At 42.2% G+C, this 19023-nt stretch overlaps 1 long non-coding RNA gene across 1 annotated transcript in view; it reads right to left on the reverse strand.

The window, feature by feature from the left end:
- Positions 1 to 375: 375 nt before the first annotated feature.
- LOC134350127 (uncharacterized) overlaps positions 376 to 19023 on the reverse strand; it is a 48296-nt gene continuing 29648 nt past the window's right edge. Inside the window, exon 3 of the long non-coding RNA XR_010018824.1 lies at positions 376 to 412. This is a non-coding gene — a long non-coding RNA (uncharacterized LOC134350127). The remainder of the gene's footprint in view (positions 413 to 19023) is intronic.

Consider the following 19023-nt stretch of genomic DNA (forward strand, 5'->3'; position numbering starts at 1 on the left):
TGGGAAGTTCAAGGGGGATATTAGAGGAAGGTTTTTTACTCAGAGAGTGGTTGGTGTGTGGAATGCACTGCCTGAGTCAGTGGTGGAGGCAGATACACTAGTGAAGTTTAAGAAACTACTAGACAGGTATATGGAGGAATTTAAGTTGGGGGGTTATATGGGAGGCAGGGTTGAGGGTCGGCACAACAATGTGGGCCAAAGGGCCTGTACTGTGCTGTACTATTCTATGTTCTATGTACGTTCTATGTTCACCAGTGGCTGGACAAGCATGGCTGCAGTTTACCTGCTCCTGGAGAGCTTTCCTTTTGGCTTTCACCTTCAAGTCTTCTTCATCCTCATCTGATGAGGAGAGTCTTCTCTGTCTGCCTAACTCTTCATCTTTTTGTGGACTTTTCTGTTGACCGTGGTTATCCTGCACAAAATCAGACTACTGGAGGTTAACTTGTATACGAAGCAAATACTAGCAGTTTCCTCAGAGTATTCTGTACATTTTTAAATAATACAAACACATTAATAAGCCAGATTTGGCCAAATGTTGGGGGATCTGTTGTTAGAAATGTTGTTCACTTTGTGCTTTCATCATAAAAAATTTTAACATTTGTTCCGCATTTTTGGTACCCGACCCAGGTTCATTTCCCACCACTGTCTGTAAGGAGTTTATACATTCTCCCCGTGACTGCATGGGTTTCCTCCAGGTGCTCCAGTTTCCTCCCACATTCCAAAGATGTACCATTTCGTAGGTTAATACGTCATTGTAAACTTTTCCCTGATCAGGCTAAGATTAAATTGGGGGACTGCTGGGCAGTGCAGCTTGAAGAGCCAGAAAGGCCTGCTGCACGCTGCTCATCAACAAATACATAAATAAATAAATATTACTTGGATCATCCAAGACTGGATTTGCCAACAACTGGTCTGTGTCAAAGTCAGTCCACAGGTTCATGATTAAGGAAGTATAGTAATAGTCTTAGATTTCTGACTGGAAGCAGAATTTGACAAAATCCTGGACATAGTAACTTTAAATTCTGATCCACTCCAGCTCCACGTGGGTTCAGCCAGGTATATAGCTTAAGCTAGGTGACTGCAGGCTGGGATCGTGGACCAGATGTGCAGTAAAGTGGGTCAGAGTGCAGTTGGCTTGGGAAGGATGGACATGTGGACCATGGAGAGATATGCAGCCTGGGCGAGGTTCAGAAGGTGGAGTGGTGTGTGAGGTTCAGAAGGTGGAGTGGTGTGCGGGGTTCAGAAGGTGGAGTGGTGTGCGAGGTTCAGAAGGTGGAGTGGTGTGCGAGGTTCAGAAGGTGGAGTGGTGTGCGAGGTTCAGAAGGTGGAGTGGTGTGCGAGGTTCAGAAGGTGGAGTGGTGTGTGAGGTTCAGAAGGTGGAGTGGTGTGTGAGGTTCAGAATGTGGAGTGGTGTGTGAGGTTCAGAAGGTGGAGTGGTGTGCGAGGTTCAGAAGGTGGAGTGGTGTGCGAGGTTCAGAAGGTGGAGTGGTGTGTGAGGTTCAGAAGGTGGAGTGGTGTGTGAGGTTCAGAAGGTGGAGTGGTGTGTGAGGTTCAGAAGGCTGAGATGCAGGAAGATGCAGAGGTGTACAATCAGGCTGAGGTGCAGGATGGTGGGAAGTTATGCAGACAGGCTGAGGTGCAGGAAGGTACAGAGGTGTGCAGCTGAGATGCAGGAACAAGGAGCAAGGGCAGGATAGCAAGTGAGTTGAAAGCAGATTTGGGCAATGGGGACAGACTCTTGTATCTGAGCCTGTGAACATGTGTGTGTGTGAAGTGAGAGTACAAGTACATATACGAAGGGTGATTGATAAGTTCGTGGCCTAAGGTAGAAGAAGACAATTTTAGAAAATCTTGCACATTTATTTTTCAACATTTACACACTTAGTCCAGCGGTCGTGGAGCATACAAATCCAGAAGTGGTCCACAGCAGGAGTGATTGATAAGTTCTTGGCCTAAGGTAGAGGAGATGAGTTATTAACTTCAAACTTTCCGCAAAATCACTCGAAGAGCTGAACTGCATGTGCACGTAACAAGAGCTGTACAACTCATTTCCTTCTACCCTAGGCCACAAACTTATTAATCAACCCTGCTGTGGGCACTTTCTGGAGGTCCAAGATGCCAACTTCTACAAAGAAGGAATCCATATGCTCCACGACTGCTGGACTAAGTGTGTAAATGTAGGAGGGGACTATGTTGAAAAATAAATGTGTTAGGTTTTCTAAAATTGACTCCTTCTACCTTAGGCCACGAACATATCAATCACCCCTCGTATGTCTATAATGGGCAAAAGAAGAATAATAGCAATTCAGCTTTACTTATTACTTTAATTGGTTTTTGAAGTTTTCCCATGCTTATTGGTGTTTCATATTTTCATTGGTTTTAAATGGATTTTTAAAAATTGTTTGGCCATGTGCAGTGAGAGCAGGTCAGTCGATGATCTTTGTTATACAGTCATGTACCATTAGGCTAGTTCACTACAGTGAATGAGATGGTGAGAACCTGGGGCTCAGAGTCTGAATGGGTGTTCAAGGAAACATGATAGGATGATCAAGGCTAGAGTGACACAGATCAAAGTTGCTGGTGAATGCAGCAGGCCAGGCAGCATCTCTAGGAAGAGGTACAGTCGATGTTTCGGGCCGAGACCCTTCCTGTACCTCTTCCTAGAGATGCTGCCTGGCCTGCTGCGTTCACCAGCAACTTTGATGTGTGTTGCTTGAATTTCCAGCATCTGCAGAATTCCTGTTGTTTGCGTTTTAAAAAGGCTAGAGTGAGCTTCTTTCTGAAGCAGAGATGATAGGTTCCGGAAAGTTTCAATACAATAAAATGCAAGATAACTTAACAAATCATGCACAGTTGAAGTAAAGACACTGTTAAAAATAAGAAATAAATGGCCACATTTCAATGCATGTCACCAGCAAACAAAGAATGTCTTTGGCCTTCCAGCTATAATTTGTTCAGAAAAATTGCAAGAGGTAATTCTATTGAAGCATACTTGCTCTCACAACTTTTATGTAAATGTAGTATAACAAGGGGGTTAGCAAAAATTAGCTGCTTTGCTTAGCCAGTCTAGGGGATTTATATATAATTACACTATTAAAAAATTACTGTTTCTGACAAACCCGTGAAGAATGTTGCATGGATTTGGGGCCACATTTGCCGATAATCTTGACCATTTATGTCATACTTCCTGACATATAGAATTCCTGAAACTACATAAGCTAGGCATGTGCACTTATTTATGAAACTAAGCCTGAAGGTATTAATCATTTTTGGCTGTGTTTAGTTTCATCTAGTCTGACATTTCAGTGTAGTCAGCACCGTTAATCAGCACCATCAATCAGGTGAGACGTTGAATCTGTTTTCTCAGATGACAGCAGAAGTTCACATGCCACTATTTTCACAGCTGATTATATTGTGCTGTTTGTAGCAAGCTGCTACAGTGAATGTGTTTCCTGCGTTACAGGTCACAAGCACATTGCTGTGGCTGTGGAAAGCCCTTTGGCACAGATTTGGTCTTTTCCATAAACATGCACAAAGATGGACTATCAGTTTGATTCCATGCACCACCCCATGCCCATAGACGCAAGGTAATAGAAATAAACTTAATCCAGATGAAGACAATGTTCGGAGGAGAGTCAATAGCTACTTGGAAAATATATGCAAGGATTTTCTGTCAAGATAACAAGTCACATGCAATAGTTACCCAGATATTGGAAATAAGGAAGGGCTATAATGAATAATGTAAGGGTGATGTGAAGCTTCCCTTTGTATAAGGGGTGGGGAATCTTTCTTTCTTTATCCATCCAGTTCAGAAATCTGGTGTTGGAGGGGAAGAAGCTATTCCTCAAATGTTGGGTGTCTGTCTTCACGCTCCTGCACCTCCTCCATTTTGGTAGTATTAAGAAGAAGGCATGTCCTGGATAGTGAGGGTTCATGATGGATGCCACCTTCTTGAGGCATTACCTTTTGAAAAAGTCCTCAATGGTGGGAGGCTAGTGCCCCTGATGGAGATTACTGGGTTTATAACTCTCAGCAACTTTTTCCAATCTTGTGCATTGGCATCTGAATACCAGACAGTGACGCAACCAGTCAAAATGCTCCCCTTGGTATATCTGGAGAACTTTGGTAGAGCTATTGGTGACATACCAAATCTCCTCAAACTCTTAATGAAATAGAGTACTGTTGTGCCTTCTTCCTAATTGCATCAGTATGTTGGGACAAGTATACATCTTCCAACATTTTGATACCCTGAATTTGAAGCTTTCCACTGCTGACCCATGGGGAAAACTGCAGCTCTCTCAAAGCTGCATATTCTCTTTTGCTTGACTCTGGTGATAAGGGGAAACAGTCAGCTGTCTTTCAGAAGAGATCCTCTATGACCTGTCACTATGTTGCACAGAGTTGCACGACATTGCAAACATCTCCATCTGGAAAATGTCAGATACACATAAGGTCATTGTCATGGTCACATTGACTACACCTGGAAATGGTGACTTCCTGCTTGTTCTAAGACAGAATCATATGGCACGGAAACGGTCCTTTCAGCCCAACTTGTCCTTGCTGACCAAGATGCTCACTTAAGCTAGTCTCAGCATTTGATCCATATGCCTCAAAACTTTTCCAGTCTCTGGGATCACAATTGTGGTCGTGGTAGGTGGCACATCACCAAGGATGCAAGCAAGTGAGGAAACTGAAAGCATTTCTGTTCGTGACATTCCACAGCTTCCCTTTATCCTTTGAAATGAGATCCAGAACTTGCAGTGAGACCAGAAAAGTAGTTACATTATACTTGATGGTTGTGGGTACATTTTAAAGCTGTTTTCATCCAGTGCTTTAGCCAATGTTTCAGCTGTGAGAATGGATCTTGTATTGAAATGGACATCTGATATTCCCTTAATTGGAGACTGGTGAAATAATATGTATTGTGTTGGATGAATTTTAATCACATTCAGCAATTCCTTTGGTGTTATCTTCACCGTGACGTTTATGTGATTCCATCTTGAAAGGTGGTTGGTTAATATTAGAGAAATATGAGAGATGAACTTTGCTGGTGAAGAATACAATAAATATCATTTTCATGAGGTAGCTGTGGTCAAGGAGGGAAATAAAATCCTCTCATTTATCTGCTCTTTTACAGCAATGGAGGAGGTCGATGGGGATGAAGTTCGAATCTCCTCCAGGGGCTGTTATGCAGAACGTGATATTGTCCAGGTTAGGTAAGTGTTATTCTGAGGATGTGATGTTTATGTCACTAGATAACCAATGGAAATATATCACAAACTAGCAACACCACCACTAATAACCCCAAGTATAAGTGCCAGATTGTCCACAATGAAAAGTAAGCCAATTTTAAAACAGAGGCATTGATCCTAAGGATAGTCAGAGGCTTTTTCCCAGGGCTGAAATGGCTGCCACAAGAGGGCACAGGTTTAAGCTGTTTGGGAGTAGGTACAGAGGAAATGTCAGGGGTAAGTTTTTTTTTACCTAGCAAGTGGTGAGTGCGTGGAATGGGCTGCCGGCAACAGTGGCAACAGATACAGTAGGGTCTTTTAAGAGACTTTTGGATAGGTACATGGAGCTTAGAAAAATAGAGGGCAATGGGTAACCCTAGTAATTTCTAAGGAAGGGACATGATCGGCACAACTTTGTGGGCCGAAGGGTCTGTATTGTGCTGTAGGTTTTCTATGTTTCTATGTTTCAGTACTCAGGTTAAGTACGCTTGAAAACATTGCATGTTTGAGTGCGCACAAGGGATTTGCTTTGTTTAGGATGTACTGTGAGCAGAGCATCAGGCACACTCCAAGAAGAGGGCGGTAGCGTCGCCATATAAAGCTCTACAGAAAAGCTGAAATAAAATTGGGCACTAACATACATTTTAAAAGCTTTTCATTATTTTCTTAGTTTTAGTAACACACTGTACATCAATATACTGGATAATGGTTCTACACAAATTTTTACATTTTCAGTTAATGAAACTCTGGTTTCCTAATTTTCAGCTTTGTAAAATCAAAGGGCACCCCAGATTTCTAATCAAGGGATATCACTAATGTATCTTTTTAAAAGAATATTTTAAAATACGATTCATTTACAGGAAGCATTTTGACCTCTTGGCTGGATGCAAATAAATGAAATTTGACCAAATGATCGCTTTCAAAACTACTGTAATTCTGAGTGATATTATCACTCTGATTGACAATTACTCCAAAACAAGTTTACCACTCTAAATTTTACTCAAATTTGAACATGCCGTGATCTATTCAAAAGCTGTGACATCTGTGCCATTAACACCCATTATTTAGAAGACTGTATGCTTAACAAAGCATCTGTATTTATTAGAACTGCTCTGTACAATAAATGAAAGACTTCCATTAATATAGGACAGAGCCTCGCAACTTTTTTCTCAGCAGGCTCTCATTAAATAGTTAACTTTTTGTGATCCCAAAATACTGCTAATCATCCTTCCAGGTAAAATTAAATTTAAACTAAATTACACTGTCAAATATCTTTGCATACCCATGATTGGAACCTGCTGCCTTGGGATATCCCCAAAGCACTTTATACCAATCAAAATACTTCTGAAATTAACTCTGTTGTGGTTTAGTAATCACATTGGCAAATGCAAATATATATGTGAGCAGAAAAGCACCAAGATTCCTCTGCTGTAATTTTGTCACATTGTGCATATATGTGACTTAACTGGGCTGTTACCAAATATTCAATGTATTGAGTGAGCGTATTGATATATAAAGCGTGGCAGGCAGATTTGCACTGATCATACTTAGACAGGTTAAATTCCTGTCTATGTATGATCCGTCATCATCCTCGACTCAAGGGATAGCCACGACGACGAAATTACTTTTTTAAAACTCCTAAGAAAAAATGGGTTACAAATTTGGAATCAGTGTATATAATCATATCATGACCAAACCAGATTTTTGTTCCGTACTACTTTAACAAAATTAAGGTGAAAATTTGTACAGTGTTCACCATGCTTTACTTACACATAGATCAGGCACTATTTTAGAGTGTTGATAGTTGAAATCATAGCTTCTACTCCAAGAGTTTATATCTACATAGTTTTTTTTTACTTTTATAAGTATTGATGAGTGCTGGACTATTTGATGTAAAGTCTTGAATGTTGAATTAAATAGTTGCCACATATCCACAGCTTTAGATGGACATCAAAATCCTTTGCCATATAAATACAACCAGGTTATAAACATTGCTGCTTGTGGGAGTAGCCTGTGTTCAAAATAGTTGTTGCATTTCACACACATTTCAGTTTCACCTTTTGGATATGGACATCCTGTAAGAAATAATGCATGATTTGATAAGAGAGCAAAGGGGCCACTTTTATTAATAAATAAGTGGCTGATAAATATGTGCATGGATTAGTTGGTCACATACCCATCTTGGAAACAAAAAGATAAATGTATGAGAATAATGCTTGTAATATTCAGGAGGAGAGATATTTTAGAAGGTCTCAACATTTTATTTAAGTTCTCTCTTAGGTCTTGGAGCAGTAGGTTTTCGTCAATATTCCTGACTGAGCGGGAATGTCAGAAGATTTATATATTTGTATGCATTCCTGCAGAGTTTGCTTAATGCTTTGAAACTCTAGGCTTCTGTGCCGTGTAGATTGCATATTCCAATTCAAATAAAATTCCTTACTTTGACACAAGTGTCCTTCTAGTAGTAACCTCATTGAAATTCTCAAACTTTACTCTGTTATAGGCTGCTGGGATTTCAGTGTGACTGCTGCATATGAAACTCGACCTGGAGATATTCAGCAGATCCAGCAGCATCTGGTGGGAATCGACTTTCCATCTGAACAGTGGATTCTGCCTTGTGCTTGGTTAAAGGGAGCAAAAGCAGTCACTCCACTGGTTTCAATATGCAGTGTTAGATCCAATAAGGTAAATTATTGATATTTATTATGTTTTAATTATACTTCCATGTTTTAAAAGTTGTTTAAGAATTGTTTCAAAATTTTTAGTTGATTATTAATATTCTTGAACAACTGAGCCATTTAGAAACATTCAAAGTCTTTAGCAGGCCTGAATGAGACAGCTGTCACACTATTTTTTTGTAGCTGTTCCTTAGGTGGGCTTGACCTGCCTTCCATCATGTAACTGCCTTGCCTCATGTATGATGCTGATGTTTGGAATTGGGAAAGCACCTTACAAACAAGGTGACTCCATCAGAGCTGTGATTAGTGGCAAGTTCTGGCCCAAAGCAAAGGAGAACGAGTGCAAGTGACCATATATATTTTTTAAAGATGGCCAGACCTTGAAGAAAGTGTCGCTATTTGCCCAGATTACATCCCTGTATAACTGTCTACATTGTAACTGAACTCATGGTCTGTGGATTACGGCCATTCTGCCAAAATAGCTCCCACTCTGAAGGCTTAATGGAATTCATGAAGTTCAACAAAGAGCCTGAGTGATAATTCCCCACCACATACATTGGGCATTCTGCACTGACAACTTAGAACTAGTACAGGGCTGCTTCTCTCTCTAGTTCAGCAGAGGGACGAGGCTGCAGGAGCTGGTATTCTTAATATGTTTTTGTTCCATTTTCACACTTTGTGGTGCAACAAGCATCATTACTTTGCTGCTCCCTTAGCATTTGTTATGAGGTTGAATTGCTAGCTCGACGCTGAACCCAGCACGGATGGAAAGCATGCAAGGCGCGGGCCAGATTCAAACCCAGGACCATTGGCCTCAAAGTCTGCTGCTGATGCCACTGCACGACTGGCTGGCCATTGCTAATTTAGATATATTTAAAACAGTCAATTCAATAATTTTAGACACAAGATTCTGCAGATGCTGAATCTCTTGAGCAACACACATAAAATGCTGGAGGAACACAGCAACACAGATAGAATCTATGGAGGGGAATAATCAGTTAACTTTTCAGGCTGAACCCCTTTATCAGGATATACTATATAATTTTAAATCATTCAATAATTTTCAATGCTTTCATTTACAAATGCTATATCTTTAATCAATTATCTTTATTCATCAATTCAATTTTGTAGGCCCCTTAGACACATTTAGGACTAGAACTGAAGTAAGCCATGTTCAGATTTGAATGTTGTAACACCCCTGGAATTCTGTGCAGACTCAGACTTTGTGTTTTTTTAGGTTCATAGAGATGAATTTGGGGACAGTATGGGGAGTTAGGGGTCAAGTTAGGGTTTAGGGACAAGAATGAGGGAGACTGAGATGTCAGCGGCAGTAAACCATGCAGGAACAGGAGGTTGGAGTCCAGGTTGGAACGTTCTGCTGTTGAAGTTCGGGTATTCCGCAGGCTGGGTCAGCAGGCACAAAGGACTGAGACCAGTGACCCCCAGTTTGGCATGTTGCAGGTTGGAGGTCCATTCATGTGGGAGCTATGAGGGTTGGAGATACATGCAAGTCCAGGCATTGAGAGTGGAAGGTCAAAGTTCCGTGACTGGCGATACCCATAGGTCGATGAAGTCTTGAGGGCAAAGCCGAAGTTTGAATTCCAGAGGTCAGAGAGATCGGATGTAGAATCCCAAAGGTTGAAAACCCGTGATCCCTGATACTCAGAGATTGGCAAAGCCTGAAGGGCAAAGTCAAATGTCAAAGTCCAGAGGTCAGTCAGCCTGGAGGTAGAGGCCTGAAGGTTAAAGCCCTTGGGTCAGCTTGTCTGGAGGCCAGTGTCTGTGAGTCTGGCCCAGGGACTGGACGTTGGAAGCCTAATGTCTGTGAGTCTGAGAGTCTGGAGCTAAGGACAAGAGGTCAGGTGGCAGCCTGTCCCGGTATCAGAGGCTAGGAGGCTGCCTGCCTTGGTTCTAGAGGCCTGTCTGTATACGTGTGAGTGAATGGGTTGGTGGGAGTGTGAGAACGGGTCTCGATTTGTTGTTGTTGTTACTTGAGTAATTCTGCTAGGATTGTGGGCATGCTATGCTGGCATCAGAATGTTTGGTGACACTTGCAAACTGCCCCCAGCACTTCCTTAGATTGTGTTAGTTGTTAAGGCGAATCACAGATAGATAGAGAGATACTTTATCCATCCCAAAGGAAATTCCAGTCTCACAATAGCATTACAAGTGCGCAGATATACAAATATACAAACATTAGAAGAGAAGTAGGAAAGAATACAAAATAAATTACCCCAAACAGTCTAACATGAGGGGCCATTGCTTCCCCGACTATGGGTTGTCTCAGTATACAGCCTAATGGCTAGGGGTAAGAATGACCTCATATAACACTCTTCGCAACAGCGCAGTTGTCTTACTCATTTCACGGTGATAAATAAATCTGAATCTGAATCTGTTGTAAACATCGAGTCATGTACACTCTTAAGGCAATCCCATCAGGCCTCCTCCGCCACTTCTTCCCCCATTATGTGTTCTCTCTCACATGCTCATCAAATCTTCCTCATTGCCCCTATCTAAGAGCATTTTGTCAATACCCACACCTCTAAGACTATTGTGCTTCAAGGCAACTCACCACTAACTTCTCAAGGGTATGGGAAGTTAGTGACGGGAGATTAAAGTTCGGTCAGCGTGTGAATGAGTAATATAAAAGCACTTGGCATGAAACTGTAATCACAGGGAGAACACACAAAGTCCACTGGAAACAGCTAAGTCCAGGATCGAGAGTCTCTAGAGGTCTGGGTCACTAGAGTCTATGGCGACAGTACCAACTACTACGCAGTATGTCCTCATACACTATACCCTCATAAAATATAATTAGTTTGTTGAAATGTTCACTTTCTAACATGATATACAAAATACATCTGTTTATTTAAGAATATTTAGAAAATTATGTTCAAAATTAATCTATGACGGCACTGTTCTATATTTTACCTTTGACTATTTACATGGAGACCTTCCATCCCTCTAATTTACCAAAGTGATAAATGCCATAATATACTCAAAGTTGTGCAGTTAAAATAATCTTCTGGATAAAGTTGTAGGAAACAAATAACTTTCCATTGGTTAAAGATTAAAAATTAACTTTATTTGTGTCATGTACATCAAAACATACAGTCAAATGCTTCTTCTCAACTCAACTTAATGAAAATCCCCGGAGGATGTCCCAAATCTTCTTTCTTCAGGCAGGCCTTTGGGGATGGTGATGCCTCATTCCCCTTCCTGCTCAGTGGACGCTGAGGTAGCTGATGAGGCCGATGTAAAATCTCCCAAAGTACTGCAGGAGTTGTCCCAGGTCAGGTGTGGGTCACATGACATTCCTGTGCTATCTTCACTGGGCTTCCAAAAGCTCCAGATAAAAGACACCAGGTCCCTTTGTCTATTCTGTTCCTTGAGGAGTGAAGGATTCCTAGGAGCCGGTAAGGATCACAAATCATGAGTGTTGTGCCAGAGCTGAAGTCTTAAGATTGGAGCATCCTTGTTAAATAGTGCTGTAGGCACTGTGTGATATCATATGAGGTTTGCCTTAACTAAAAGTTGGCTCCCAATAAGTGGAAAGTTACGTTAAGTTCCATTGTCTCTTCATGAATGTTTGCTGTTTTCTGGTAATATTGTGGAATGGGAGCAGGTTTGTAGATGACCATTGTTTATCAGAAGACTCATTCTCTGAACTGGTTCAGTGAACATCAATGATAAATTGGAGATAAACCCCCAAGTGGCACAGAAGGAAGAACCATAGTCAGATGGCATCTTGATGGTCTATGTAACCCAGGTTAATTAAACCCAAAGATGTAACGTTAGAAAGCTCCACCTGTAGAAGGATGAAGACAAGGTTTACTGAGTTTTTTTTTGAAAAAAGAGAACTTCGGAGAAAAAGAGATTTGCGAGAATGAAGCACGGTTGATGCAGGCACGGACAAGCAAGAGAAATGCAGCAAACTATTAGAAACTAAAGATATAAACTGTTAAAAGTGGAACTAGTAGTGAGCATCTCTACCCTACTTACTTGAAACCCTTGGGGTAAAACTCCTGGAGGAGAGATGATTAGCAATAAAAGATCCATTGAAGCTATGACTATAACAAGCAGCAGCTATAACGAGACAGTATCGGCAGAGACAAGTGTCCAAAAACTCTACTGTCTAACCGGTAATTAGCTCTGTTGAATCACACCAAGGGACTTGGTCAGGTTTTTTTAAAATATAAGTTTGTGAATTGACCTTCCAGGGATGACCAACAATTTCATCCAATGAACCAAGAAACAAGATGGTGAGCCACCCAGGATGAAAAACCAGCACAGGAACAAAATGTTTAATGATGTAGAGGATTTAATATGGTTGGATGTATAAATTTATTTTCATTCGAAGGATCTGAATTTGATTTTCTGGAAGAACTGATTATTTTTGCTAAGACTTTGATAAGTTACTGAACGATTTTTACTTTGTTTAAAAGTTGTAATGTTGGAGAACTGTCATGAAAGGAGTTAAGCTGTGTGTGTATATGTATAATTTTTGAAACTGAATTTAAATTTGTAGACATATTGACCAGAACTGAAACTGAAGTTAACCATAGTACTTAAGTTCAATTAGTTTTCTAACTAACTAGGGATAAATAAAAAGGGTTGTCTGAAAAACTTTTAAATAGAGAATAATACTGGATCTAATTAGAGAAATTAGATTAGATTATGAGGACATGCAGTCCTCTTTTATTGTCATTTAGTAATGCATTAAGAAATGATACAATATTCCTCCGGTGTGATATCACAGAAACACAGGACAGACCAAGACTGAAAAACTAACAAAAACCACATAATTATAACATAGAGTTACAACAGTGCAACAATACCATAACTTGATGAAGAACAGGCCATGGTCACAGTAAAAAGTTCGAAGTCTCTTGAAAGTCCCACATCTCACGCAGACGGGAGAAGGAAGAAAACTCTCCCTGCCATGCCCGACTCTGAGTCGTCCGAAAACTTCGAGCCTCCGATCAGCCCTCTGACACCTAGTACCGGGCACCATCTCTGTCGAACGTTTCGACCCCAGCCTCGGTCGCCAGCAGCAAGCAAAGCTGGGGATTTTGGGGCCTTCCCTCCAGAGATTCTCGATCACACAGTAGCAGTGGCAGCGAACCAGGCATTTCAGAAGTTTTCTCCAGATGTTCCGCAGCTTCTCACGTCTGTCTCCATCAAATCAGAATTGCGCACGGCATCCTACTTACAAATACGATATCATTTCACCGGAGAGCTGCGCGTGCTGTGTTGCGCCGCCATCTTCTCCTCCTGCCTTTGCAATATGAAAGGTTAAATTGCAGTAATAAAGGTTATTCTAATGAATCTCAATGATTCTAACTAATGTGACGACAAACCAAGTTTTCAGAAGATTGATGCTGATGAGAGAGATAAGGGAGACAATGGAGAAACATTCAAAATGCTAATAAGAGAGAAGAGAGAGTTTAACGAGAAAGAAATACATTTCAGAATATTGACAGACCGGTTGCTTTGAACCTGAACTGTTTGAAGTTTGATGGACAGGCGATACCGCAGCAGGGGGATAAAAAGAACAGGTTCGCTAAGGCACGACACACACCACAAGATCACGAGATAACGAGACCCTGGAAGAGCGGTGCGCCCCCACAAGTTGGTGTGAGTTGGAGGTCTGGTTCGAGGGAACCGACCATAGATTGACAGGGTGAAAAGGGACGATTGGTGGGAACCTGGTGTGTGTGTCCGCCCTTGCCTGGGTGCTGGGTTCACCGCGGAAGAACGGTCGTATCCGGAATGGAGAGGTCACAGTCGGTGACCACAGAAGACATAAAAGGGTTCGCCCGAAAGCTAACTGTGAAGAACATCAAAGGTCTGTTTGAAACAAAATTTGCATTCTCTCTCTCTCCAATGGCACAACAGCGATTACTGCGAACTGTACTAAGCTGAACTGAACTCTGTGTCACTTGAGACTGATCATTTTACCCCTAGACTGCGATAGAGCTTGGTTGATTCCTATTACCCTAGTTCTGTGTACATGTGTGTTTTATCATTGCTAACCTGTTGCATTTATATCCTTACGATTAGAGGATTGTGTTACTTATTTCTTTAATAAAACTTTATTAGTTTCTGTTAAACCAGACTCCAACTATGTGGTCCATTTCTGCTGGTTTGGCAACCCAGTTACGGGATATGTAACATAAGTGGGGATCTCGTCCGCGATTTGAACGCCAAATTTGGGACTGAATAAATTGATTGGGTTAAAATTCCCGAAAGAAAGAAAGGGCAAACAGCAGAAATGGAGATTGAGGAATTTCTAAAGGTGCCAACCTTGGAGGCATTAGAGGTTGCTAGGAAATCAGAATTGGCAACTGTGGCCAAACAGTTGAATCTTTTTAAGGGGAAGTCGACAATGAGGAGAGCGGAGATGCACAGAGCTATCATTGAGCATTATGTATCTAAAGGTGTGTTTCCCCAAGGGGAGCTGGAGGTAGTATCTATGGGCAAACCTGGTGGAGAAGCAGTACAGCTACAGATTGAAAAATTGAGACTCGAGCATGAGTTCCGGGTAAAACAGCTGGAACAAGAAGAGAGGGACAGGCAGTTGGAACGAGAAGAGAGAATAAAACAGCTGGACCGAGAAGAGAGGGACAGGCAGTTAGAACGAGAACAGAGAGAGAAACAGAGGGAAAGGGAATTTGAGCTGGAGAAGTTAAGGATGAGGCTAGCGCAGGGGCCCATGCCGAACCAAGGTGGAGGGTTCAAGGCGACCCAGGAGGTTAGGCTGGTTCCCCCATTTGAGGAGGCCGATGTTGATCGGTACTTTCTCCACTTTGAAAAAGTCGCTGCAAGTCAGGACTGGCCGAGGGATAAGTGGGCTGTTTTGCTTCAGAGCGTACTTAAAGGAAAAGCCCAGCAAGCTTACTCGGCATTGTCTGCAGAAGATGCCCAGAGGTATGGTGTGGTGAAAGAGGCGATACTCAGGATTTATGAGTTGGTCCCGGAGGCATACCAGCAGAAGTTCCAGAATGCGAGGAAGCAGTGGGGCCACACATATTTAGAGTTTGCCCGTGAGATGCAGATGTATTGTGAGTGTTGGTGCGCCTCGAAAGGGGTCAATGGGGATTATGACAGACTGTTACAGCTAATACTGATTGAGCAATTTAAAGGTTGTGTCCCTGAAGGTATGAGGCCCTATCTAGATGAGAGAGGGGCAGAAACCTTAGCCGCAACTGCTAAGTTAGCGGATGAATACGCGTTAACACACAAAGCGAAGTTTACCCCAAGTAAAAGCTACCAGAAGGGTAGTCAAGAGGGCGGAGAGAGTCCGCCAGAAAAGTTAGAAAGTAAGCCGGGGACTAGTGAGAAGGATAAGGAAGACCGGGAGCAGTTTGGTAGGAAGTCTCCTGGGGTCGTATGCTATAATTGTGGGAAAGCCCCTGGTCCTTTACGTCCAGGTGCTTTGCCCTAAAGAAGGAGACGGGGAAAGGAAAAACGACGGTTCTGACTGGCTGTATTGAGCTGGCAAACAAACCGCTAGGGGAGAAGAGGTCTGATAGAGTTCAGGAAGGGCGCAAGAAGTTTATCTCGGCCGGATTGGTGTCGGTGAAGGAGGGGTTAAACCCGGTTCCAGTACAGATCTGGAGAGACACTGGAGCTTGTCAGTCATTGATCTTAAAGAGTGTGTTAGACTTTAGTTCAGAGACTCAGACTGGGGAGGTCAGGCTGATAAAAGGCATTGGAAAAGGGACCGAAGCAGTACCTTTGCACCAGATACACCTAAAAAGTGACTTGGTCTCCGGACCGGTCACGATTGGGGTGAGGCCCGAACTACCGATGGAAGACGTGGAGGTCTTACTCGGTAATGACCTTGCCGGCGGAGAGGTGTACCCAGCAGTAAGATTGACAAGCCAGCCTGCCAGCATTGAGGCCCCGCCCATGGACTCACAGGTTTATCCCGTTTGCGCAGTGACTCGGTGCATGTCCAGAAAGGCTGCCGAAGTGAATATAGATTTAGCTGAGATGTTTTTACCAGCCTTGTACCAGGAGGAGTTAGAAAGTGAGAAGCAGCGTAGTGAAACAGAAGGAGGTAGACTTATCATTAGCAAGGAAGGAATTTATACAGGCACAGGAGCGAGACGAGGAGCTGATGGTTTTGACGGAGACAGCTCTCTCCGAAGCAGAATTAAAAAGGGAGCCAGTGGGCTATTATGTGAAGGAGGGAGTACTAAGGAGGAAATGGAGACCAAGTACCCTGCCCGCAGATGAGGAATGGGGGGTGGTGCCAAAAATTTATGGGGATGAGATTCTTAACCTGGCCCACAAGATACCCCTCGGTGGACATTTTAGGGTAAGGAAGACAGTCGATAGAATCATGAAAGAGTTTTACTGGCCACACAGGAGGAAGGATGCTATTGACTATTGTAGACGTGAGCTAACACAGTTACAGGCTATTGATATGCTAACAGCTTGCCACAATAGGCGAGCAGACCTAGTCAGTGTTATCACAAAAATTAATGAGGCTAGGGTGCCACCTGATAAGGGGAAAACCCATTTTGAAAAGATAAGTATGGTGCCGACCAGATGGGAGAACTCTATTGTTTTGGCCAACTTTGCTGATGAGTTCTCTCACTTAACCCCTGAACAGAGCGAGCCGCTGATAAAGCTAACTAACCGGCACGCAGATGTATGTCCGGATGTCCCGAGGCGATGCTAAGAGCCGGGACATGGTGTTGTTGTCACATCAGGTCAGCCTAGTAAGCAACACCCCTATAAGATGATTAAATCAGTGACAAAAGGGCTAAGGAACGCTGAAGCGTATATTGACGATTTAGTGGTCTGGAGTGACACGTGGGAGGAGCACATTGTGGCAGTAGAGGAACTGTTTAAAAAGCTGGTTGAAACCAGTCTGACAGTGAACCTCGCAAAAAGTGAATTCAGCCACGCGAACGTCACTTATATGGGATTATGGGATTTGTGGTAGGACAGGGGCAGCTGGTTCTGATGCAGGCTAAGGTGCGGGCTATCTCTGAAGTCCTCACCCCGACAGACAAGAGAGCCCTGAGAAGGTTCTTGGGGATGGTGGGGTACTATCGGAAGTTTTGCAAAAACTTTGCGGATATCACCTTCCCTCTTACTAAGCTCTTGCCAAAGAATGCTAAGTCTGTGTGGGATGACCTTTGTTATATGTGTCCGGGACGGAAACCACTGAGAATTTACACTGATCACAACCCATTAGTGTTTTTGGCCACTATGAAGGATAAAAACAAAAGGTTACTCAGTTGGAGCCTGGTCTTAGAGGGACTTGATATTAAAATAAAACATATAAAAGGAACGGAAAATGTGATTGCTGACTGTCTGTCGAGGTGTTGAATACTTAAAAGTTCTCTGTATTAGCCGAATAGCTGATGACCCTGTATATTAGTGTGTATCTAATAATGTATTCATGCCTATAATTTTTACCCCGGTAAAAATCCTTTGAAGGATAGGGGTGTGACGACAAACCAAGTTATCAGAAGATTGATGCTGATGAGAGAGATAAGGGAGACAATGGAGAAATATTCAAAATGCTAATAAGAGAGAAGAGAGAGTTTAACGAGAAAGAAATACATTTCAGAATATTGACAGACTGGTTGCTTTGAACCTGAACTGTTTGAAGTTTGATGGACAGGCGATACCCCAGCAGGGGGATAAAAAGAACAGGTTTGCTAAGGCATGACACACACCACAAGATCACGAGATAACGAGGCCCTGGAAGAGCGGAGTGCCCCCACAAATTGGTGTGAGTTGGAGGTCTGGTTCGAGGGAACCAACCATAGACTGACAGGGTGAAAAGGGACGATCGGCGGGAACCTGGTGTGTGTCTCCGCCCTTGCCTGGGTGCCGGGTTCACCGCGGAAGAAAGGTCGTATCCGGAACAGAGGGGTCACAGTCGGTGACCACAGAAGACATAAAAGGGTTCGCCCGAAAGCTAACTGCGAAGAACATCAAAGGTCTGTTTGAATCAAAATTTGCATTCTCTCTCTCTCTCCAACGGCACAACAGCGATTACTGCGAACTGTACTAAGCTGAACTGAACTCTGCGTCACTTGAGACTGATCATTTTACCCCTAGACTGCCATAGAGCTTGATTGATTCCTATTACCCTAGTTCTGTGTACATGTGTGTTTTATCATTGCTAACCTGTTGCATTTATATCCTTACGATTAGAGTACTGTGTTACTTATTTCTTTAATAAAACTTTACTAGTTTCTGTTAAACCAGACTCCAACTAAGTGGTCCATTTCTGCTGGTTTGGCAACCCAGTTACGGGGTACGTAACACTAAAAAGGAATTCGATTTTTGTTTGATATCTGAGATTTGGAACCTAAACAGAATGTTGGATTTTTGAATTGTTCTTACTCATGTAAATATTTTGTATATATAGTTTTTTTTATATATAAACAAAACTTACCTCTAGAAGTATGTGTTTTCTATTCACTGCCTCCTTCCAATACCTAAAGCTTCTGATGACCCACTAGCACCTAGTACAACGTAATTTTATTTTCTCATAAAGAGTGTGACGACCAGTCACACAAGATAAGAACGGTGCTACACAGGTGTCACACCTAGGTGACAGTCACCTTGTTCCTGGTGAGAGGTAATGGAATTAGAACACATTAATTCAATAAAACAAACCCTGGGATTTACCAAATGTGCATTACAACTACAATAATGTCTTCATTTTGACGCTGTTTGATTAACATTGGAATTAAATGATCAAATTTCAATACATGTCACCAAAAAGTACAGAATATCTTTACACACCCTACCAGGTAAAACTTATTCATAAACATTACAAGAGGCAATGTTGTTGCAATTCTTACTCACACATGTTTTATGTACATGTGTTTTAACAAGGGTGTTACCAAATATTTTCTTCTTTGGTTGCTGACATGAATGAATGAAGTGTGGAGATGTATATTATCAGGTTTTGTGAAATTATTGACACCGAAAAACTAACACCAAATCTTGTGAAGAATGTTTTGTAGATTGGGAACAAAGGCTGTTGACATCTGTTTATCTAAAGTCAACAAATGTATAGATATGACTCCCCTATCATGTCATCCTTACCTGCACATGGAATTGCTAAAACTAGG

This window comes from Mobula hypostoma, chromosome 8, assembly GCF_963921235.1.
Source record: "Mobula hypostoma chromosome 8, sMobHyp1.1, whole genome shotgun sequence".
NCBI lineage: Eukaryota > Metazoa > Chordata > Chondrichthyes > Myliobatiformes > Myliobatidae > Mobula > Mobula hypostoma.